General features: G+C 36.8%; 1 long non-coding RNA gene across 5 annotated transcripts in view; it reads right to left on the reverse strand.

The window, feature by feature from the left end:
- The window catches only part of LOC144316522 (uncharacterized), a 179274-nt gene that overhangs the window by 14952 nt on the left and 138541 nt on the right, over window positions 1-25781 (reverse strand). For 2 of the 5 annotated variants that reach the window (XR_013382491.1, XR_013382493.1), the window contains exon 16: window positions 10828-10995. The exons of 1 other annotated variant lie outside the window; for it this stretch is intronic. This is a non-coding gene — a long non-coding RNA (uncharacterized LOC144316522). Of the gene's footprint in view, window positions 1-2047; window positions 2348-6796; window positions 6992-9730; window positions 9887-10827; window positions 10996-25781 lie in introns of those variants that run through there. 2 more of the 5 variants (XR_013382492.1, XR_013382530.1) reach the window with 2 other exon arrangements.

A 25781-nucleotide genomic window follows, 5' to 3' on the forward strand; every position in this document is an offset into this window, starting at 1 on the left:
TCCTGCCTAAAAAAATAATAATAAAGTGAAACACCAGGGCTAAAGAGAGAATATGATATCTCTGGTCAAGCCCATGTTGTGATTTCATGCTTTGAGGTCATATTCTCCCATTGCCACCCCACTGCAAACATAGCAGTTATAAAAAAGCAATTTCAGGGAAAACAATTAAATAATGGAACCAAATTAACTAAAAATCAGAGAACTCTGTGGACTTGAAGTGGAAGAGAAACCACCAAGGACTAGTGGGTATGTATGTAGGGTAGGGTAAGGTAGGTATGATGGTCATTGGTTTGCACTCAAAAGTATTCCCTGCCTTACTTCTGTCTATATTGCAGGTAGCCACAATTCCCAGACTCCCTTGACAGCTGGCCTTGGCTAGGTTGGGCCAGTGAGAAGCAAAAACAAGAAACTGTAGAATGGGAGAAAAGGAAAAACAAGGGTATCTGGCCTCCTATCTCTGCTTCACTGGCATCTGGCAGTGACTGTATGCCTCTAGTGGTTCATGGTGCTGCGGGACCCATTCCTTCCATGGTCCCAGCTAACCCCCCACTCCAGGCTGGTTCTTGTTTCTGTCCAGGGGTGCTGGTGGCTCCTCTCTGATCACAGCAGCTACAATGATATGAATCATGGTGCTGGAGCAGAAGTCCCAGGATGGAGGAGGGACTTGGAGGAAGAAACCGTAAGCAAGAAATGGATTAATAGAGGGAGGGAGAAGGAGAGAGAAACAACCCTATCCAGAGGAGAATCAAAACAAAAGTCTAAAACTAATTAGAACTAAATAACCCTAAGAAAGGCTGCCTGAAATTTCAGGATATTAATAGACTATAGATAAAGTGGGGAGAAAATAGAACAACTTCATAAAAGATATTACAGATTTATAAAAATTAAGATCATTAAAGAGATAATAACAAATAAGATCAAATAAAAAAGAGAAAACTAAAGGAAAAGAATAAGATTGCAAAACTAGAAGTGATGGTTATAAAAAATAATAATAGGTAGAAATAATAGATACCATATGCCTCACCCCCCCAAATCTTGAAATATCAGAATTATCGAATGCATATTATAAACAGATGTAATGACTGTTTTATGCCACTCCAGTGGGTAGTTCCAAACACATTTGGCATACTAGCATTTCTCTCCTTCTGATATTACCAAACAGCAGGTCAATTCATTAGGACACTGAAAGCAACCAACTCATATTGGTGGGTTCTCTTATTCAACTAAACCAAATGTGATGTGAATACAGTTTTTAGATTTTAAACGGCCTTGGGTGACATATCATGGCGTCTACTTTAAAACATATGCAAGTGGAAAACAACTCAGCAATGTTTTAAGTTACCAACCTTTGAGGATTTGGTATTTAGTCATATACTTTGGAGGATGATAGACTAATCTATCTATCATCTATCTATCTATCTATCTATCTATCTATCTATCTATCTATCATCTATCTATCTATCATCATCTATCATCTGTGTATCTACTCATTTATTTATACCTAAAGGCGGTCCTGGAACAGTCTACCAATATCAGTGTGGCCAGCCGCCATGCCCAGAGCCTTAACTATCTATTTGCACAAGAGTCCTGGTTTGCATCCTCAATTTTCACAATAAATATATCATCTCTATCATTTACTTCACTTTAATAAATAAACTGCATTTCTCTTGATCTGCAGAACAGAATACCTGGATTGCAAGCCTCTGTCAGAGAATAAACATTGAATAAATATTCAACTATTTCTTGTCCTATATTTATCAAAAACCCTATTGAGAGAAAAATGTATTTATGCAAAGAAACATCGAAAAGAAGTAATTCTCTAGTCTAACTGATTTACTTAGTTCACGCTACAGCACTGGAAAGCCATAAACACCAAAGTACATTATTTGGTAAATACCTATTTTTACTGAACTGTACATTGGTGTTGTACCCTAGACCTGCACTGAGCCTTGCTGAGAAAAACAAAATGGAAACCTCTTTGACTAGGGTAGGCTACTCTACTGTAACACACAGACCCAAACATCTGTAAGTGTCTCAAACACAGCAGAAATTTATTTCTCATCCACATAACAGTCCACAGTGGGTGCTTCTGGTGGGTGCACAATTTTCATCCATGCAATGATTTGTGAATGTTCTGTGGCTCGGTCATGCCCTAGTTCTTCATCATCATCTGCATCCAACCATAGGAGCTGAGGGAGAACCTGGTTAAAACCCTTAGCCAGAAAATAGCACTCAGAATCTTACGCTCCCTTTCCATTGGTAGGAATTAAATGAACGGTCCTACTTTGTTGCAGGGAGCGCTGGGATATGTGGCTCCTGGCGAGGCTGCATCTTCCTGTTGATGATCCTGTATTGTGCAAAAGTAAGATAGACTTTGGTGACAAGGGTACACTCTTTGCCACACTCTTACCTGGTCTAAGCACAGGAGTGTGTAGGGGACATTGATTATGACTCTGAAAAAATGAATGCGTAGTTTCTTTCAAACATAAACCAGGGTAAGCTTTTCTTTCCTTAAGAAACTGGTATGTCTTTCCTTTTGACTCATATAAATCATGTAAAATGATCATGATTTTGTCGGTTATTTGTTCAATTACTACCTTCTTAACTATCTGTTTGCTTTGATGTAAGGGAAGCTTAAACCAAGTTGTGGTTAAAATTTAGTAACTGTGCAGGATCATATGACTTGCATAAAAGAAAAATAAAATTCATGTATTAATTGTATAGGTAATATGCGAACATGGTAAATGACTCAAAAAGACAAAATGATGTCAACATTTGGCCACCTCTTCCCAGAGCCAGTGACTTTTATAAGGTTTTTTAGGACACTTCCAGACCTATTTCCCGCACCGATAATCATGTCGGGGTTTGTTTCTTTTTTTTTTTCTTCATTTTCCCAAAACATGAGGTTTACTCTGTCTAAACACACACATCTCACATGTTTCTTGTTAATTTTATTCCTAATTATTTTCTCTCTCATTGCTGTTTTAGGTGGAGTCATGGGGCCTTTTTTCTACTATATATTTTAATTGTTTATCATATGATAAGTGAATGCTACTAATGTTTCAGCTGGGTCTCACGTTTTACAAATAGACAGTATATACAGTGCTATCAAATCTTCTATAATAATTATCATTTTACTCTGACCTTAACACTTGTATTCCTATTCTTTTATTTAATAAGTTAACTAGTACTTCTAGCACGATCTTAAATAATAGGTATGACGCCGTATTTGTCTTGTCCCAACATAACTGGAAATGCTTGAGAGTTTAGTATTTCTTTTAGCATTTCTCCATTGTATTAAGATTTTTTCCCTTTCTATGGTAGAATTTATTTAATTTATATTCAGTAATTTTTAATTCATTTTTAGTGCTATTTGCTGTCAGATTTGGTTATAAAAGTTATGCTAAGTTGATTAAACAATTTAGAAATTTAGTTTCTTTTTCTATGCTCTAGAGCACTCCAATAAAGTTTAGTTTTCTGCTCCATACACTAAGAAATAATCTTGGCCTAATGCTTTAGAATGGAGAGGGTAGTTAAATAATATAAATTCTTTCCTATCTTTTATGACAATTGAACTATTTACCTTTGGGGAAGGGTTGCTTTGCAAATATATCTTTTCCTAGAAAAATCTCCTATTTTTATCAAGATTTGCAAAGTTACTTGAATAAAGTTAAGTAACATCATGTAGTCCTTCTAGACTTTTCCAATCTGTTGTTATTTCCTCTTTCTCAATTCTTATTTGTGTATTTGTGCTTTCTCCTCTTATTTCTCCTTGATACAATTATCTGTTTACCCAATTTTTAAATAACTCATTCTTGGATTTATTTAGTAGTCCTATATTTTTCCACTTTCTAATTTATTAATTTTTGCTCTTCTCTTAGTACTTATGATCCTTCTACTTTTCTGAGAATTATTTTGTTGCTGAGGCATCCGGGTGACTTAGTTAAGCCTGTGACTCTTGATTTCTGCTCGGATCATGGCTCAGGGTCATGAGATAGAGCCCCCGCTGAGCATGGAGCCTGCTTAAGATTCTCTCTCTCCCTCTTTTCACTCACGTGCTCTCTTTCTCTCACTCTCAAAAAAAAATTATTTTGTTGTTTTTAATTTTTATTTGCCCATAGTTTTTTGTTTTGTTTTGTTTTGTTTAGTTTTATTGACCCTTTTCTATTATTATAAAGGGCAAGATGTTGAGGATGCAAAAAGGAAGGCCATGCATACAAGGGAACACAGCATCACTTCAGGAAGCAGGAAGGACCTGATGGGTCTTTGGGGAAACCAGAAAAGGGGAAAACCTAGTAAAGGAAAAGACCAGTTTAGAGATAAAAAGAGAGGCTAAGAAATGCAACATCTTCCTGGAACCACAGTAAAGAGGCTAAACAAGGTCTTCATTTTCTTTTCAGAGATCATAAAGTCTCCCCAACTGCTTGCCCTGGAAGTCCTGCTCCTGCTCCACCCCTGTCTGTGCCTCTCCCAGGCCTGCTTCGGATGCTGGGCTCTCCTCCTTCTGGCATCTGCCACCTTCTCCCTGCCCACTTCTCACTTCAGGAGCTCCTGGCTACCCTGGGACTGACTGGCCATTTCTGTCACTGTGGCTGCTGCTGTTTCAGATGCTATTTTTAATTGTTATTCTTGAAGTGTACCTGACATACGTTGCTGGTTAGTTTTAGGGGCACGGCATATCGATTCGACAATTCTCTACATTACACAATGCTCACCATGACGAGCGTAGTTACCATGTGTCACCATACCATGTTATTACAATATTATTGATGTTTATTGTTCCTTTCTATCTCCTTGAGATACTTCATTTTTTTATTATTATTTCTTTTTAGTATAAAGGCAGAGAATTTTCCAAAGTTTAGCTATATAACTGCTTCTATGTCATTTTCCAGGTATTTTTTTTTTTATTTTGGTTTTGATTTTTCTCTCATTTAAAAAAGGTTTTTGTTGGGTTGTCTGGGTAGCTCAGTCAGTTAAGTGTCTGTGTTTGGCTCAGGTCATGATGCCAGAGTCCTGGGATCCAGCCACATCTCAGCTCTCTACTCCCTTTGTCCCCCCGAAGATGCTCTCCCCTCCTCCCTCCCCACCCCTTTCATGCTCTCTAACCCCCACCCATGAGGTTTACTCTGTCTAAACACACACATCTCACATGTTTCTTGTTAATTTTATTCCTAATTATTTTCTCTCTCATTGCTGTTTTAAGTGGAGTCATGGGACCTTTTTTCTACTATATATTTTAATTGTTTATCATATGATAAGTGAATGCTACTAATGTTTCAGCTGGGTCTCAGGTTTTACAAATAGACAGTATATACAGTATATATACCCATGGTGTGCTCCTAGGCACTCTCTCTCTCTCTTTCTCTCTCTCCTGCTCACTCTCACTCTCGAGATGCATGCTCTCTCAAATAAATAAATAACATCTTTTTAAAAAAAGTTTTTGTTCTTAATTTGTAAGTGTAATTTGTAAGTGAAAGCTTTTGTCACCTCCCAACGTAGTTATTACTTGTATTACATTGTGATCAGAGAATGTTGCCTGTGTTATTTCTCCTATTTTGGATATACTGAGATATTTTTCATGTCCTTTATATAATTAAATCCTGTGAATGGTCACTGTAATAACGGCGTATCATTTGTTTCCAAGGTAATACAGAGTGTTTCATGGCAGCATTACCTTATCCTTTGTTTTTGTTTTTGTTTTTTTTATTTAGGGCTTCAGAACCCTTAAAAATCTTTCTTTAATAAATGCTTCAAGGACTAACAGAAATGAATAAGGTATCGAGGCTGTCTGTGTATTTTCATATGTGTTTGAGTTTGTTTTTGCTTTAAGAACATCAGTGCTATGTTTTTGGCAAATAGATATTCACAGATGTCATATTTTCACTGCAGAGCGCACTCTGTCATCATTAGGGACTCTTCTAAGTTTCATTTAGTGTTCGTGTGCCAATTTCAACCCTGTCTTATATAATGATGTGTCCTTGAATTTTATTTTCATTTGTTTGGTATGTTCTTTCCTATCATTTAATTTTCGATCTTTCTGAGTCACACTGTGTTAAATAAATCTCTTGGTTTTGCTGGTTTCGTTTTGTGATCCAATTTGAGGATGCTTTTTTTCATAATAGGCGAGTTTAGTGCATTTGCATTTGTTAATAATGACTTTTATGTCCATTCTTAGCTGGGTCATCATACTTTACATTCTGTTTTCTCTTTTCTAATGTATTTTAAACTTCCCAATATTTTATTAGTTGTATTTTCTTTGGCTCTGGTATGTTGTTGGGTACATTGCAAACACTACTTAACATGTATTGTGGTAGAGGGTAGAGAAAAATAGATATTTACATAGACAGATATGTGCACACAGAATATATACATATTTATGTACATGTATCCATTTATAAATTTCCCCGTCAAATAAAAAATTTTACATTGCTCATATCACAAATGGCCAGAGGAGCTATTCTACAATAGAAAGAGCACACAAATAAGACCCAAAAGACCTGGCTTCTTGTTCTGGGTCCAAATTGTACTAACTGGAATACTTTAGAGATGTTATTAAGTTTCTCTACAATGTTAAGACAATATTTTCTTATGGTAAAATTCTTTAAAAGGTAAAGTATTTTAAAATGTACTTTTAGAAATACCAGCTCTGTCTCTATTTTTTTTAACATTTCTCAAATAATCACCCAAAACAACAAAATGAAAAGTCAAAACCTTAACCTTGACACTGCAAGTGAATCTGACTTGGAAATCTTCATATAAAAAACAAGTTCAGAAACACAAAAATTCTGTAATCCCATTGAATTTTATTAGATTAGTGGCCTTCTGCAACGATTTTGACATTTGCTCATCCAGAGGTCACCCTGACTGTGTGTGTAATCTGCATAAATGCTTCTGGTGACTTTTAAGTACAACTGACAGGGACACCTGATGATCACCATGATGCGAACACATTATTGTGTCTGTTGTGCAATGGCAGCAGGTGGCTCTGGACCTGGAAATAAATGGGGGTGGGAGGTCCTCAGTCATTTAGAATTGGTCATGAGGCTGGAGGAGGTGGCTACATGTATCACGACGTGAAAATAAAATAGCAAATGTTCCTCACACAATAAAGAAATGAGAAGATGGGCCAGAGTGTGAAATGTAATGCGAGCTTAGTTAGTGTCTGGGCTAGTACGTCATCCCTCTGTCCTTTGTTGTGCCTCAAAATAGAAAACAAAGGCCACCGCACCTCCTGTGCAACAATCTAAATCGACATTAATTTACAATCTCAGTTCCCTTGTCACCTAGGAACCTCATGGGCATAAATCATCTCTGCAATGTTACTGTAAATAAAAGCCCACTGGGCTGTTGTTGATTCATTAACTTCTCACTGTTTCTAACAACACTCCATTGCATGACACAGGGGATGGCCACAGGCAGAAAGAAATAGGTTATAAGTATCTTTAAAGCACACCTCACAGGACATTAAATGCAAGGCAAGGTTTCTCTTACATAAGAGTAATATTGTAGCTTTTAGAGGCAAATTAAACTAATCGGCTATAATAACAGGAAAAGCTATTTAAAAAAAATATTTATTTATTCATGAGAGACCCAGAGAGAGAGGCAGAGACACAGGCAGAGGGAGAAGCAGGCTCCATGCAGGGATCCCGACGCAGGACTCGATCCCAGGACCCCGGGGCACAACCTGAGCCCAAGGCAGATGCTCAACCACTGAACCACTTAGGCACCCCCTGGAAAAGTCATTGTATCTCTAAATTAATATGTGTACCAGAAAAACATACCTTGGAAAACACAAGATACTTCTAGTGAATTAAAAATTGAAATTCAGGATCCCTGGGTGGCGCAGCGGTTTGGTGCCTGCCTTTGGCCCAGGGCGCGATCCTGGAGACCCGGGATCGAATCCCACGTCGGGCTCCCAGTGCATGGAGCCTGCTTCTCCCTCTGCCTGTGTCTCTGCCTCTCTGTCTCTCTCTGTGTGACTATCATGAATAAATAAATCTTAAAAAAAAAAATTGAAATTCTACTCAAGGGTAGAAAGAAGGTAACAATTATTTACCGCCTCCTAAGTGCGCTTGGTTGTGCTCTCTTTTTGCATCCTCCCAGCAGACTTGCACAGTCTGTGTTAATGTTCTTATTTTACTGAGAAAACGGAGGAAGAGAGAGGTTAAGTATATTTCCTATAGTCATTAAGCTCAGGACCTGCAAACAGGGAAATAGGGCCGTGGTGCATCTGACTCCAAAGCACTCCCTTTCCTTTTTTCCCCGTGTATCATGCTATTTCCTCTGGGGTATGCTATAGAAGGGGCCCCCACCGATGCAATGTAGGATGGATAATGCAGAGTCTGTAACTCTAATTACCTTTGAGGTTAACAGATTAGAGTTCACAAGTAAGTACAAGATAAAATATGAGGAGAGGTTTAGGACAGTAGTAAGGGATTGCAAAAAAAAAAAAAATCAATATCAAATCCGACTTACAAAATTCAGAGAAGAGTTCATGACAAAGGCGACATTTCAAATACTTTTTAAAGAACTGGAAGAAATTATAAAGAAAAAATGCACCACTCAGCGTACCTTATAAACTGTATGAAGTTGAATGTGCTCTTTACTTTCTTTTGTAGATTCGTGGGCATTTTACCTAGTGTGTTTTGCAAAAAGAAGTTAAGTCTTTGGCAGGTAAGAAATGACTGCAGGTAAGATTCACTATGTCTACACTGAAAACATGCTTGGGAAAAATGTGGAGGCTTTTTTTTAAAAATGTGTTTATCATATTTGTATCTTAGCCACATTTAAAGTGATGACTGTCCTTGTTTATGAAAGAGCACACCAAGAAAGGCTTCAACAAACCACCGACCACGAAGAAGAATTTAGCAGAAAGGTATGCCAGTTAAAGGTCTGAGGTACATATTGCAATGTGTATATGCTTCACACCTGGAAAGCTTGTTGACATGTGTTCTTGGGAAAGTGCACCAGCCTTCTAAAATTCAGCTGTGTTGAGCTTCTGGGGTTAAGACTGGACTCCAAGGCCCCAACAAACCAGGTGATCTCAAGGACAGTGGGCCAAATGCCTACACCTCCCCGAGACTGACATCAGGGAAGGGAAGCAGACTTCAGCGGAAGGTGATCTTGAGTGATTTGGAGGAGTCCTTGTCACCACATCCACTATTAAATTCATTTACAGTGAACTTAGCCCACAGAAGAATGAAAAGTCATGTTTCGGCATCATGAATAAATAATATTCCCTCCCCAGCAGCACGGATTAATCCAAGTGCGGCCACCTGCCTGGATTACTTCTCCTGACAGGAACCACAGAACTCTCCAAAGAAGTTTAGAGCATGAGGACATGCTTCTTCTTAAGGAATGATTTCATCTATTTAATTTTTTTAAATCATAATTTCATAGCTATTTTAGGTTTAGGCTAAATTCTATTAAAAATAATAATTTCAAAATAATAATAATAATAATTTCACAACTATTTTAGATTTAGGCTACATTCTATTTTACCTTTTTCCAGGATAGCTTTGCTTTTTTTTGTTTGTTCGTTTACTTTATCATTTATGTGCCTCTCGTGTACCTGCTTTTATAAATATCTTTTCACCCAAAAATAAAAAATAAAAAAACAAAATATATATATGCAAATATCTTTTCATTGCTGTGGCAATGGCATTGACCCTTCCTTGAGTGCAAAGAAAGAGATGCAGATTTCCAATGGGCTGCGAAAACAGGTACTTACTGCTTGTCTCTTGGTCTCCCTATTTCTGTCACTTGCATGTACATAGAAGCCGGACCCAACGGCAGCTGAAAGCAGCATCTGATGTTTTAAAGCATGCTGGGCAGGGCAAGTGCACTTCTGTAGGAATCAGGAAGCTCCACAAATGCAGCCTGTGAACTGTAGATGTGCAACGGAAGTTCCTGGCCAAGTGCACATATACATGCATCTTATTTCCTTTGGGGGCCTCCATTCTTGCTCTCCTCTCCTTACTCTGAGTGCTCCAGACTAACAGGGCTTCCTTCACTTCCTATAAGTCATTTCCTTTCTCACCTTGAATCCTTTTTATGTGCCTCGACTCAGACACCACTTATTTCAAACGGCTAACTACTGATCATTCAGATTTCAGTCCTTCACCCGCCTCTTCCCTACTCCTCTCCCCCATGCCCCACAAGAGTCTCAGATAAAAGCCCTTTGTACTACTTACTGTACCTTACATACTATTCCTCTTCAGCATCGACAGTTGCCTGCTTACTTCTCTGAATCTTACCTTTTAACGTATGCTCACTGAGAGGAGCACATTTTGTTGGTCTCGTTCACAATTACACATCTCACAGTGCTTGGCACATATTAGGCATTCGATATTTAGGTATATTGACAGTCAATATTAGGTATTCAATATTTATTAGATGAATAAGTGGCTGAGCGAATGAACAGAGTACCTACATGAGGTACCCCTGGGTATATTTGCTAACTTCATATATAATGATTGATATTCCTCAAATCTACTGTCATTGTGGTAGGCAGACAAATAATATATAACAATATCCCAACTTTTAAACAAGCCAGGTAATAGATAAGCAGTTTGCGCCTGAGGGAATTACCTATACGGGTAAGATTTGTAAACATTAGCCTTCTTGATATTTCTAAATTCATCCAATTATTCTAAAGTGCATCTGGTGTAGTCTTTCTTAAGTTATTAACCATTCCAGAATAGTTCAAAAGGAGATTAAGACCATTGAACATGTGTACTGACTCATTACCCTGGCCCATAACGCTGGATAGAACAGTGACAGCTTCGGGACCACACACCTGAGGTGGTATTCTTTTTCAATATTCACCTGTAACTACACCTCGCCAGAGTGCTGGTGACCGCTTCCCGTTGATAGAGTTATGTCAGGCATCCAGAGTATAGATCACTTTTAAAAGCTCCAGTGCACTCCTGGCTAAATACTGATGGATTGGATGAGACATCTTTAACCTTTACCGTTCTTTCTGCTTTCTGACATCTGTGAATGACACATTCACAAATTTAATGCAATTTTAACTCTCAGATAGACTGGAATGTAGAATATTTTGGAATCTTGGGGCTAGGGAAGGGGAAGAAAAAGATGTTGGAATTAAAAAAAAAAAAAAAAAAAAAAAGACTGTGAATGGAAAGGGACCAGGACGGCAGGGGAGTAAGGTTGTCACATATAATGAAGATTTAGTGCTTCAGCAATAAATCTAATTCAGCTAGAAGAGCATGCTGCCAAAACACTATGCAAGAAATAACCCCAAGGTATCCGAAGGGTCTCTTTAAATCCTGCTTGCTTCACATTGCATATTTGAACACAGACAGTGGAGTTCAGAGAGCACACATCTGGGTCACTGTGCAAATCCCCACTCTCCTTTTAAAAAAAAGAAAAAATACACGCACTCCACCTACTTTAGACTCACTCTACTGCTGAGTCTGCCAAGGAAAACTATTCCATTTTGGAATACAAAAGCCAAAACACAAAGTGGAACCAACCCACATGGAGTCATGCTCTGCTACTTTATATATCCAAAGAAAGAAAAATAGTCAAGGCACAAATTCTCAGATTACTACTCCCACAGACCACTGTACCCAAGACTTTTTTTTTTTAATTACCATTGTCTTCTCCAATGAGGACCAGAAATCTCCAAGAAATCATGAGCTTGAATAAGCAATATTCAACACCACCTACTTCTCTTGCACTTAATGTAGAATTAAGCTCTCTGTCACAGTTTGACATATATGCCTCTTACACATTATTCTTAGGTTCATCATGATGATGTGTAGGTAAGGGCTTTGTGGACTTTAAAATGCTACCTCTACAAAAGGGAGAGGCCATATACATTGCTTTCCTCTCATCTTTATTTTATATCTTGATACTTTAATATAAGAGAGCGAATATGCATAATTGTCTCCTTCTAAGAGTCTCAAGCCCAATTTTATATATATATATATATATATATATATATATACTTTATGGAAATAGGAATTCTGATCTTGAACTAAAATATTTCCTGTGCATGTCTTAAAATTATTCAATGAAAGAAAAATGGTAGATAAGCAGATGCTTGCTGAGGGAATTCCACAGTTATTATAGTAACAGAGAGAACTAAGCTAAAGCAAATCAACTGTTGTTCCTAATAGGGGAGATCTAGGGCATATAGTTTTGCATTTTTTTAAACTTTAAATTCAAGTTAATTAACATATAGTGTAGTATGGGTTCCACAAGTAGAATTTAGTGGTTCATCAGTTGCATGTAGCACCCAGTGCTCATTACAGCAAGTGCCCTCTTTAATGCCCATCACTCAATCACCCATCTTCTTCTTAAATTCCACATGAGTAAAATCAAATGGTGTTTGTCTTTCTCGGACTGACTTATTTTGCCAAGCATTATACTCTCTAGTTATATCCACATCATTGCAAATAACAAGGTTCCATTCTTTTTGATGGCTGAGTAATATTTCATTGTACCACTTCTTTATCTATCCTTCAGTTGATGGACATTCGAGCTTTTCCCATAATTTGGCTATTGTGGTCATTGCTGCTATAAACATTTGGGTGCATGTGCCCTTTTAAGTCTCTATTTTTGTGTCCTCTGAATAAATATCCAGTAGTGCAATTGCTGGGTTGTAGGGTAGTGCTATTTTTAACTTTTTGAGGAATCTCTGTACCATTTCCCAGAGTAGCTGCCCCAGCTTGCATCCCCATCAACAGAGTAAGAGGGCTCCCCTTTCTCCACATCCTCACCAACATCTATCATTTCCTGACTTGTTAATTTTAGCCCTTCTGACTGGTGTGAGGTGGTTTCTCATTATGGTTTTGATCTGCATTTCCCTGATGATGAGTGATGAGCATTTTTTCATGTGTCTGTTAGTCATGTGTATGTGTGTAACTTCTTTGGAGAAATGTCTGTTCATGTCTTCTGTCCATTTCTTGACTGGATTATTTATCTTCTGAGTGTTTATCTTCTGAGTTGGATAAGTTCGTTATAGATTTTGGATAGTAGCCTTTTATCTAATATGTCATTTGCAAATATCTTCTCCCATTCTGTAGGTTGCCTTGCATTTCTGTTGATGGTTTCCTTCACTGTGCAGAAGCTTTTTATCCTCATGAAGTCCCAATAATTCATTTTTGCTTTTGTTTCTCTTGCCTCTAGAGACATTTCTGATAAGAAATTACTGAGGCCAAGGTCAAAGAGATTGCACCTTGTTTTCTTCTCTAGGATTTTGACAGTTTCCCTTCTTACATTTAGGTCTTTTATCCATTTTGAATTTATTTTTGTGTATGGTGTAAGGAAGTGGTTCAAATTTTAGGATTGTTTGTTCTAGTTCTGTGAAAAACTCTGGTGTTATATTGATTGGGATTGAATTGAATGTATAGACTGTTTGGGGTAGTATAGACATTTAACAATATTTGTTCTTCCAATCCATGAATATGAAATGGATTTCCATTTCTTTGTGTCTTATCCAATTTCTTTCATAAGTGTTCTATAGTTTTCAGAGTATAGATCTTTTACCTCTTTGGGTAGGTTTATTCCAGGGTATCTTATTATTTTTGGTACAGTTGTAAATGGAATGAATTCCTTGATCTCTCTTTCTGCTGATTCATTATTGTTGTATAGAAATACAAGATTTCTGTACATTGATTTTATATCCTGTGATTTTACTGAATTAATGTATCAGTTCTAGCAATTTTTTTGGTGGAATATTTCAAGTTTTCTATATAGAACATCATGTCATCTGCAAATAGGAAACTATACTTCTTCCTTGCTGATTTGGATGCTTTTTATTTCTTTTTGCTGTCTGGTTGGTAATGTTAAGACTTCCAGTACTAAATAGTAATGGTGAGAGTGGACATCCCTGTCTTGTTCCTGACTTTAGGGGAAAAGTTCTCAGTTGTTTTTTTTGGTTTTAATCAATCATTGAGGATGATATTAGCTATAAGTCCTTCATATATGGCTTTCATGATGTTGAGGTATGTTTTATCTGAGGGTTTTTATCAAGATGTGTTTTGCTTTTTAGATTCAACATATAAGTGCTATTTGTTTTTCTTTGCCTAACTTATTTCACTTAGTATAATACTCTCAATATCCATCTGTGTTGTACCAGTAGGGAAAAATTCATTCTTTTTGTGGCTAAATGGTATTATTATTGTGTGTATGTGAGTGTGTATGTATATATATATATACACACACACATATATATACTTATATTCATATACTATATATACACATTTATATACATTATATATATACACTATATATAAATACACATTTGTATATTTATTTATATATATATATATATACATATATATATACACACATATACACATTCATCCATCAATGGATACTTTGGTTGTTTCCATATCTTGGATATTATAAATAGTACTGCAATGAACATAGGAGTACATAAATCTTTTCAAATTAACATTTTCATTTTCTTTGGATAAGTATCCAGAATTGGAATTGCTGGATCATATTATAGTTCTCTTTTTTGAAATTTTGACATTTTTTTTAATGTTTAAATTCTGTTCTCTATTGGAGCTACACCTATTTCCATTCCCAAAAACAAGAGTTACCTTTTCTCCACATGCTCACAAATACCTGTTAATTTTTGCATTAGATGGTGGTCCACTTTCATTCTTTTGCATGTGGCTATCTAGTTTTCCCAAAACCATTTATTGAAGAGATTATCCTTTTCACATTGTAGATTCTTGCCTCCTTTGTAGTAAATTAATTGAACACATATCCATGGATTTATTTCTGGGCTTTCCATTCTGTTCCATTGGTCTATGTGTCTGTTTTTATGCCAATACCATTTTATTTTGATTACTATGGCTTTGCAGTATTGTTTGATATCAGGGAGCGTGATACCTCTGGCTTTGTTTTTCTTTCTCAAGATAGTTTTGGCTATTCAAGGTCTTTTGTAGTTCCATACAAGTTTTAGAGTTATTTGTTCTAGTTATGTGAAAAATGTCATTAGAACTTTGACAGAGATTGCATTAAATCTGCAGATTATTTTGGGTAGTATAGGCATTTTAACAATACTGATTCTTCCAATTCATGAACACAGATTATCTTTTCATTTATTTGGCTACTTCAGTATCTTTTATTAATGTCTTATAGTTTCCAATACATAGGTCTTTCACCTCCTTGGTTAAATTTATTTCTAGGTATTTTATTCTTTATCATTTATAAATGGAATTGTTTACTTTATTTCATTTTCCAATAGTTATTAGTGTAAAGAGAAGCAACAGATTTCTGTATAGTGATTTTGTATCATGCAACTTTACTGAATTCATTTATAAGTTCTAACAGTTTTTTAAGAGCCTTTAGAGTTTTCAATATATAATATCATGTCATCTGCAAATAGTGACAGTTTTACTTCTTCCTTTCCAATCCAGATGCCTTTTATTTCTTTTTCTTGCATAATCCCTCTGGCAAGGACTTCCAATACTATGTTGAATAAAAGTGGCAAAAGTGGCATCCTTGTCTTATTCCTTATCTTGGAGGAAAGACTTCCAGCTTGTCATCATTAAGTATGATGCAGCAGTGGGCTTGTTGTAAATGGCTTCTAATATGTTGAGGGGTATTCCTTTTATACCCACTTTATGGAGAGTTTTTATCAAAAATGGATATTGAATTTTGTCAAATGCTTTTTCTGCATCTATTGAAATGATATGATTTTTATATTTTATTGTGTTAACTTGGTGTATCACGTTAATTGATTTTCAGATGTTGAATCGCCCTGCATCCCTGGAATAAATCCCACTTAATCCTTTCCGTGTATTGTTGAATTTGGTTTGCTAATATTTTGTTGAGGATATATTTTTAAGATTTTATTTATTATTTGAGAGAGGGAAAAAAAAAGCATGGGGAGAGGGGCAGAGGGAGAAACAGACCCCCTACCCCTGCCCACCTCTATCAGGGAGCCAGATGTGGGATTCAATCTGGGGACTCTGGAATCATCCTGAGCCGAAGACAGACACTTAACAGAGGAGCCATCCAGGCACCCTTGTTGAGAATTTTTGTATCTATATTCATCGAGGATCTTGGCCTGTAAGTTTTGTGTGTGTGTGATGTCTATGTCTGGTCTTGGTATCAAGCCAATTCTGGCCTTATAAAATTTGTTTGGAAGCTTTCCCTTCTTCTCAGTTTTTGAAAGAGTTTGAGAAGGCTAGATATTAAAGCTTCTTTTAATGTTTGGTAGAATTCACCGGTGAGGCTATCTGGTCTTGGACTTTTGTTTGTTGTGAGATTTTTGATTACTGATTCAAACTCATTATCAGTAATTGGTCTTTACTGTCTTTGAAGATTGTAAATCTCTAGAAACTTATCCATTTCTTCTAGGTTCTCCAATTTATTGGCTTATAATTGTTAATAGTAGTCTTTTATGACCTTGTGTATTTCTGTGACATTATCTCTCACTACTATTCTTTCATTTCTGATTTTATTTATTTGATTTCTCTGTTTTTTTTTTTTTTCTTGGTCAGTATAATTAAAAGTTGGTCAACTTTGTTTATCTTCGGAAGAACCAGCTCTTTGGGGTTTTTTTTGTTTTTTGTTTTTGTTTGTTTTTTTTTTTTTTTTGATTGATTGTTTTTTGGAGGTTTTTTTTTTAGGATTTATTTATTTGTCTATTTATTTATAGGAAACTCAAAGTAAGAGGTAGAGACATAGGCAGAGGGAGAAGCAGGCTCCCCACAGGAAGCCTGATGCAGGACTTGATCCCAGGATCCTGGGATCAAGACCTGAGCCACCCAGGTGCCCAAAACCAGCTCTTAGTTTTATTGATCTTCTCTATTATCTTTGTAGTCTATATTTCATTTATATCTGCTCTAATGTTTATAATTTTCATTTTTTCTACTAACTTTAGGCTTTGTTTTTCTCTTTTTAGTTCCAATAGGTTAAATTTAAGTTATTTATTTGAGAATTCTTTTGTTCTTGATGTAGGCTTATATTGCTATGAATTCCCCTTTCAGAACAACTTTTGCTGCATCCAATAGATTCTGGTATGTCATATTTCCTTCTTCTTTGATTTTTTTCTATGAACCCATAGGTTTTCAGTAATATGTTGCTTATTTCCATGTATTTGTAGTTTTCCAGTTTTCTTCTTGTTATTAATTTCTAGTTTCATATCATTGTGGTCAGAAAATATGCTTTTTTTAAAAGATTTTATTTATTTATTCATGAGAGACACACAGAGAAAGGTGGAGACACAGGCAGAGGGAGAAGCAGGCTCCATGCAGGGAGCCTGATGTGGGACTCGATCCCGGGTCTCCAGGATCAGGCCCTGGGCTGAAGGCAGCGCTCAACCACTGAGCCACCCGGGCTGCCCGTGACCTTCATTTTTAATCTTTTTTTCCTTTCTGTTGTTCTGTCTAGATAAATTTATTGGTTTATATTCCAGCTTGCTGATCCATACTTCTACTTTACTCAGTCCGTTGCTGAACCTGTCTATGGTACTTTTCAGTTCAGTTATTGTATTTTCATCTCTATGACCTCTGCTTGTTACTTTTTATATTTCCATTTGTTGAAATTCTCACTGTGTTCATCTATTCTCCTGAGTTTATTGAACATCTTTATGACTATTGCTTTGAATTCTTTACCAGGTAGATTTCTTATCTCCATATTATTAAGATCTTTTTCTGATGTTTTGTCTTGTTCTTTCATTTGCTACATATTTCTGTTTTCTCATTTTGCTAGAATCATGTTTGCTTCTATGTATTAGGCAAAACAGTTACCTCTCTTAGTCTTGAAAGAGTGGTCTTGTGTGGGTGATAATCCTCATTTCACCTTGTCCAAGCTTTTGGTCGCCTCTCAGACCTTTGTGATTGTCTAAATTGCCTGATTTATTCTTAACATGCCCCCATTGTCGAGGAAGTATCAAGACCTGTCAGTGATCCAAAAGGAAGATTCTTATTTAGCACCTAGATTCAGAATGATTGGAAGCCAGATCCTCAGACAGCAGCATTTAAAGTATGTAAATATATTTAGTCCTGTGGTCCACAATCATAATCCCTGCTGTCCTCTAGATAACAGAAGATCTGAAGGTATCCCCTGGAGAACAGTTGCAAAAATTGGAGCTCTTTTCTAATAAGCGTCATCAAGCTGTCCTGAGGTCAAAGAAGGCACAAAGCTGGTGTCTCCTGGCTCATTTTCTGGGAGCACCTCCCTAGCTTTTAGATATGTGGGAAACCTGAAGCCTGCTCCTCAGGCTTAAGCTCCAGGCTTATCTTTTTCGTAGGAAAACTTGGGTTGTGTTTCAGTCTGATGTTTCTGCAGTGCCCCGAGAGGGGTACCTTGCCAAGAGCTGTCTTTCTAATTTCTTTAGCCCTGTAGAGCTCCAGAATGCCCGCCTTCTTGGCCACCAGAGCCAAGCAATCAAGAGGTGTCCCCTTGTGGATTGTGTACTCTCACTGGCTTTAGCAAGGCAGCTGGAGCATGTTCACCTGCTTCAAAAGGCCATCAGGAAAATGTCTTTTCTGTACATGCCCATGGGCTTTAGCAATTCAGTGGGAGAATGCCTTATGTGTGTGTGTGTGTGTGCCAGCTTTAGGCTGGAAATAGAAGAATGCTATGACTGCTTGCATTTGTCCCAGCCAGGGGCCCAGGAAATTTGGCAACCACCCAGGCTCACAGACTTAGCTAGGGAGTAGAAGAATCCCATGACCATTTGTACTTTCCAACCAAGCCAGGGAGCAGAGAAGTACTGCAACCACCCATGCTCAATGGTCTCAGTAAGTGCCACCGCTGCTCACCTTTGCCCATCCCAACAAAGGAGTGGAAAGTTCTGTGTCTAAGCTTGCTCACTTGTGTTAGCAAACTATGTGAAGAATGCAACAATGGCATCCACCAGTGACTCTATCTCCAGGGAATATCTCCAACTGTCCACCATCTCTTTAGTCAATGCTCCCAAATCAGCGAATGAATCTCCTTCACATATAATCCAGGTACTTTTCAAAGTGCTGTTTTTTTCTGGATTTGGGGGTAAGATGACACATGAATCTTCCAAAAGGAAAATCTCAGTTTCCTATAGCACTTTGGGACCCCTGGCCATCAACCCCATTGATTTTCCAATGACAATCTGGCACCTTGTCTTTTTTGTGCAGATACCTGGGGCCAGGATCCTGATGTGGTGTACTAACCTTTCACTCTACCACAAGAGGTACCTGTTGGTGAAATTCCTCTCTATTGTGTATTGTTGCATGGGGTTGGGATTTTTTTGTGAGACTATGTCTCTGTCTCTCCTATCCATCACAATGGGGCCCTTTTAGCCTTTGTTGTGTAGGGCATTTCATCTAATTTTCAGATCTTTTTTAGAGGGAAATGGTTTTGTAGCTGTAGGGTTTGTCGGTGAGTTCAGGATCCTCTTCCACCAGCAAATTGGTCCCACTGTTGGGCACTGTTAATATCTCCATTTAAAATGTGGAAGAACTGAGTTAGAGTCAAACTTTTATCCTTGGGTTATACAGGATCTAGAGGCCTCCTCTGTAATCACCTATGCATGTTTTCGGCATGTTGGTTTATCTTAATAGGCAGAGACTCTTTGTAGCAAAAGATTATTATTTGGCTGCTGTATATTAGATTCAGTTTTGAACCTATATCTAACAACATTATGTTGTATAACTTGGTGACTTACTACACATCTGAAGTTAGCCTGTAATCTCTTTACCATTTTGATCTCAAAATAAAAGAAATCATGTTCATATAAAATATTGGAAAGCTTTGGAAATAAGGATTTCAGTTATACAAAGAGTTCACAGGTATTTTTAACATCTAAGTTAAGAAAGCAAAACTAGATTGACCTTTAGTAAGATAAAACAAAATAAGGCTCTAGGTTTCAAATAATTTTATAATGGTTGAAGAACACTTTCTAATTTTATCAAGTATGAATTTCTAAAAGGAATCCAAATGAAAAAAATAATCAGGAACCATATTCAAAATTCTGCTTAGTTCAATCAAAACAAAATTCACTATGGAAAACATTGTGCTTTTTCTATACTTCTAACAAATACTATTATTAATTAATTGATCATCAGATCTACAGTTAGTAAAATACAAAAATAATCAACATACAAATTCTCCAGCCTGAAAGAGAATTAATTTTCATATATATTCCAGTCTCATAAATTCTGTAAGCTTCTTGTGCCCTAAAGAGTTTTCAATTAAGTCCAAAATAACTAAAGATTTTCCTTAGTTATAACAGAGCTCTATGAGCCAAAAGTTCTCTCGAATCACACAGATTCCTTAGTTGTATCAATATAAATTCTATTCAGTAGTTTTGGAAGGCATTGGTATATTCATATTTTTAAAAAAACTCTCCAGCTTTTATCTTATGCAACAATCTGGCATCAAAAAGGGTAGCTGTATCCGGAAACTCCTGAGATAGAACATTTCATTACCTGATTGTACTGATGAACTAGATGTTATATTTATTGTGCAAATAAATCTAACATGAGCAGTTTGCAGATAGCATCTTATGGCAGATTAGTTTACGGAAAAGGTGTGATAAAGCAAATCTTATTTTAATGTGATAAATATTGGGATTATTGTTACATTCCAATTTTCCATCCAGTATTAGCCAAATTGACCAAAAACACCACACTGACTCAACTACAAAGTAGTTATCTTTATGATGTAAAATATATATATATTTTCTGCCTTACTTTAGTTATTTTACTAGTAACCAACATAGCATAATAGACATTGATAAAAACATAAACGAATCAAGGTAACATATAAAAAGATAAAATTTGACAGGCTTTAAATAACTAAACAGAGAATTTTGGAAATAAATATAAATATTAAAGCTTCAGTTCAGTTTTAGAGAGAAAATGGATATGACTGAACTTGTGTTTTAGGAAAGCACTCAAGAGGAAATTGTAGAGGATGGACTTAAGAGGAAAGAAATTAGTAACAAAAAAAAACCTAACTAATGGTGATGAGAGTCAAAAGTCAAATATGGTGATGAGAGAAGCAAAGAATAGTAATAACTAGCACTTAAATAATGCTTACTGTGGGAGTGCCTGGATGTCTCAGTCAGGTAAGTGTCTAACTCTTGATCTCAGCTGAGGTCTTGATCTGAGGGTCATGAGTTCAAGCCCTCCTTTAGGCTCTACATTGGGCATGGAGCCAAATAAATAAATAAATAAATAATACTCTGTAGTAGAGAATGTTTTAAGCATTTTATGCATATTAACTCATTTAATCTTCACTATAACCTTGTGAAGTAGTGTTGTCAACTGGCTTTTTCTGGATAATAATCTAAGACATAGTACTTTCAAATAACAATCATTTAAATAAATAAATAAATAACAATCATTTATTTAGCACATAAGTATCTAAGCTAGCTGTTCTCATCTTGGGTAGCGCCACACATAGACTTTAGTCAATTGCCAGATTGGTTGAGAACTGACTGATCTAGGATGGCCTCTGTCAGGAAGGTTTGTCTCTGTCCTACATGCTGTATCTTTCCCCAAAAGACTGGCTCAGTCTTTTTTACTTAATAAATGAGCATATTTTCAGACAACAGTATTATTAAGTGCCTCTTAAGACCTAGTACGCACTGTGTCTTCTTCAATCTATTGACCAAAGCAAGTGACAGTCCAGTCTTGAATTTGAAGATGGGAAAATCAACCTCATCTCTTGCTGAGAAGAGCTGCAAAATTATTTTGCAAAGGGAAGGGTAGATAGAGGAGGAAAAAGTTGTTGCAATGTATGTAGTTTACTTTAGGTAGGTATATCATTATCATACCTATTTTGCAGCTAGGGAAAAAGAAGCACACAAATGCTTCTTTTTAAAGCATTTTTAAATCATTAAAATGATTTAATTTACCTTAAATCATTCACTAAACAGTGAAGTTTCACTCTCTGTTGTCAGAGGAACTTACCTATATGTCTCTAACTTTATTTATTTAAGATTTTTATTTATTTATTTATTTTACAGAGAGAAAGAGAGAGCCAGAAAGTACAAACTGGAAGAATGGTAGAAGAAAAGGGAAAAGCAGGTTCCCTGCCAAGTGGGGAGTCTGATGTGGGGCTGGATCCCAGGACTGTGGAATCATGACCTGAGCTGAAGGCAGATACTTAACTGACTGGGCCGCCCAGGTGCCCCTGTCTCTAACTTTTTAAAACAAAGGGTGGATGAGGCAGCCGGAGTGGCTCTGTGGTTTAGTGCTGCCTTCAGCCCAGGGCCTGATCCTGGAGACCTGAGATCGAGTCCAACGTCGGGCTCCCTGCATGGAGCCTGGTTCTCCCTCTGCCTGTGTCTCTGCCCCTCTCTCCATGTGTCTCTCACGAATAAATAAATAAAATATTTTTTAAAAAAAGGTGGATGGCTAGAGAAGTATTAGGAATAGAAATCAATATGATTGATTTAATGATTAATTAGATTGAGAGCAGAAAGTCAGAAAGGGAATGAGAAGATCCAAATTTGTAAAAGTGGTAATAATATTATGTTAAGAGATGATAGCATTTATTGATGATCCTATCTAAAAATTAAGTAATATAGAAGCTTGATTAAGTCCTAGACAGGGATAGGAATAGGCCCAATAAAAATGTTGATTTACACATTAAAGACTGAACTGTCCTCAAGTTACGCAGGTGGACACATCTGTTGGGCTGCTAGAGATAGAGTGTTTCACTCAAAAGGAAGAGATCTGGATAAAAATATAGATTTGGAGTCTATATAGTTGGTCTGGTAAATTGAAAGCCTGTGACTAGATGAGAAGACTTAGAAGGATTTTTAAAAGAAGGCCATGGACACAGTTCCAGAGAGGCACAGAGGCAGTGCAGAGAAAAAGAAGATTTCTGAGACACTTTTAGATGATAAAACCAAAAAACAGCAATATCAAAGACAATAAGGTAACAATAAGGTATGTCCACTAATGGAAGATAAGGCAATTTATCTGCAACTGAAAACAACTGGAAAATCTAGATAAAATATTTTAAAAACTAAAGAATCATACCCTTAAATAAATTGGAGAACCAACATGATAGTAAAGGATCTAAAATAAGGAGAGAGGTCCAGGATGGTATGCATAGAATTTAGGGTTACTATATATCCTGGGAGAGTTTGACAATTACAAAGAAAGCTTCTGAAAGTTTGGGCTGTGCTTTTGAAGCCTCACAGGTCTACGAGAACTAAAGTTGAGTCCAGAGTCTACCAAGGGAAATGGCTTCAGTGAATCCTTTACACTTCAGTCTAGGACCTTTCAAAGCTGCCCCATAGGTATCAGAGGAAACCAAAAATTGGCCATTCTTTCCAGAGCACTGCAGTTTCTCTTTGAATCATCTATCTCTTAAATTAGATTAAGGAAATATATTAACAGTGTATCACCCTTAGTATCACCAGGCATTCTCCAGTGCATAAGCTCCTGGCAAAAACACATGCAAATTTAGATCCTTTTTGTGATATGATTACATTGTGCTGGTCTCCACGTTATATCTACAAAATATTTAAATATGAGATCCTCCAGATAATCAAAAATAACCAGTCATACTAGAAGACAAGGCAACATGAGCAAAAGCAAAGCAGCAATAAAAAAGAAAAAGCAAACAATAGAGAAATACCTACGGGGGTTTCAGAAATTGGCATTCATTGATAGACATTTTAAAATAACTCCAGGGATCCCTGGGTGGCGCAGTGGGGATCCCTGGGTGGCGCAGTGGTTTGGCACCTGCCTTTGGTCCGGGGCGCGGTCCTGGATACCCGGGATCGAATCCCACGTCAGGCTCCCGGTGCATGGAGCCTGCTTCTCCCTCTGCCTGTGTCTCTGCCTCTCTCTCTCTCACTGTGTGCCTATCATAGATAAATAAAAGTTAAAAAAAAAAAAAAGACTTTATAAAATAACTCCAAATGCTATCCAAGGAGATAAAAAGCAAAATAGAAACTGATGGAAGAACTGGAAAATATTAAATCATCCAGATAGAAATTCTAGAGCTCAAAAAGTCAATAAACAAAATTAGGAATTTAATAGGTGGCTTTGCCAACAGATTAACACAATTAAAGAGACAATTAATATAGCCTGAAAGAAATATCTGGAAAATAATAGCCAGAATAAGAGCATAAAATGTGTAATATAAAGAGAGTATAGAGGGAACCATGGTAAGGACTACATGTAATGTTTGGGAATACCAGAGAAAGGAAAGTTGCTTCAAAGTACAGGCACTTCAAAACGATAGCATCCAAGTGACCCAATAGACACTGTTAACGTGTTTAACTTTACTAATATTCAGGAAAATGCAAATTAGAAATACAATGAGATAACTACTACCTACAAAAATGGCTAAATCTTTAAAAGACCAGAATTCTTTTGTGGCAAGGATGTGATGTAAGAATAATTCATATACACTTCTAGCTGTGAAGGAAAAGAGGAAGCATTGATAAATAAGACCTAGGAATTGGAAAGAAGGAAATACCCCAGTGGAAGTTTGCCTGTAAACTACTAGGGGTGAAATCTACTTTTCTTTTGAGAGTAAGAAATGATGGATAGAGATATAGATTGTTTGGGAGCCAAAATTTTGAGGAAGTTCTGAGTGTATTCTATGTACTTTGTAAGGCCATTGATTAAGGGGAGAACACAAAGGTGAGTTAGAGAGTTTGCAAATATTGCGAAAAATTTTAGCAAGGCTGTCATGTGGAAGTTGGAGGTGACAAGGCGTATGTACAAAGGTAACTGAGAATACTGAGAACTAGGCTTATAATGAAAACAACGTAATTGGGGTGATTCCAGTCTTAGTGTTTTAGTGATTTCTATGGTCTCAGCCATGTAGAAACCATCTTGGTTTATGAAGTCTGTCATAAATATCATTCCAATGGTCTCTGAAGTCAATTTCTTCTTTCAGTGAGAAGTATTTCTACACTGTACTCACTATAAAATAAGAGCATTACAGATCCATTCAGACACAATTGTACGTAGTTATACAGAAAAACATGCCAAGAAAGTGAAGACAAAGCATTTACATTGAATCTGGATTAGTGTGGTGACCTTGACCATGGAATGGGGTTTAATCCACATACTTGCCTAGAAACCGTGGGCATTTAAATTATTGTAGGCACTCTAGCATCCATGTCCCTTAAGCCATCTCAAGCAAAATGGTACAGTCCCTTAAATGTTACCAAACTTCCAGCAACAGAGATTTAGCCAACTTCCTTTGTGGACCATTCTAGTTTCTCCCAATTCTCATGGCCTGGGCATACTTTCTTATACGTTTCATGGTCTATTTAACTTTCCCTGAAGTCTGGAAAACCTCAAAAGCCTGTTGACAGCAAAGATTTTTAAAAGTCTTTCCTAAGACAGCCAAAACTATAGCTCATAGGCAGCATAGGAACGATTTTTACAAGCAGGCCAGTGATATAGGTTTCCCTCCCACTCAATTACATTCCCTCATTTCAGTTCAGCTTTGCATATGAGTTTTACAAAGCTGAGTTTGACGAGATGAAATGTTGTTAGGAACTAAAAGGCAGGATCATGGAAACACCTCACCAGAGATATATTTAATTAAAATGACTCACCATAACAGCAAAAGAATAGGCAATTTTGTAGGTTGTCCCTCAAACTTTCTCTTTACCTTACCACCAAACCTCGTATGGTGTAGTTAAAAAAAAAAAAAAAAAAGTCCCAACAAAGGGTAGATAGAGTCTGGAAAGGAATACATGTTAGCTTGGTACTCTTTCACATTTTGTTATCCCTCTAAACACCAGAACAGGCAGGACCAAGTTTGCAAACCCAAGAGACACTTTCAATAGCAACCTTATCTTGTTGGAAAGTTTGCTC

The sequence above is a fragment of the Canis aureus genome, chromosome 1, assembly GCF_053574225.1.
Source record: "Canis aureus isolate CA01 chromosome 1, VMU_Caureus_v.1.0, whole genome shotgun sequence".
In the NCBI taxonomy this organism is placed as follows: domain Eukaryota; kingdom Metazoa; phylum Chordata; class Mammalia; order Carnivora; family Canidae; genus Canis; species Canis aureus.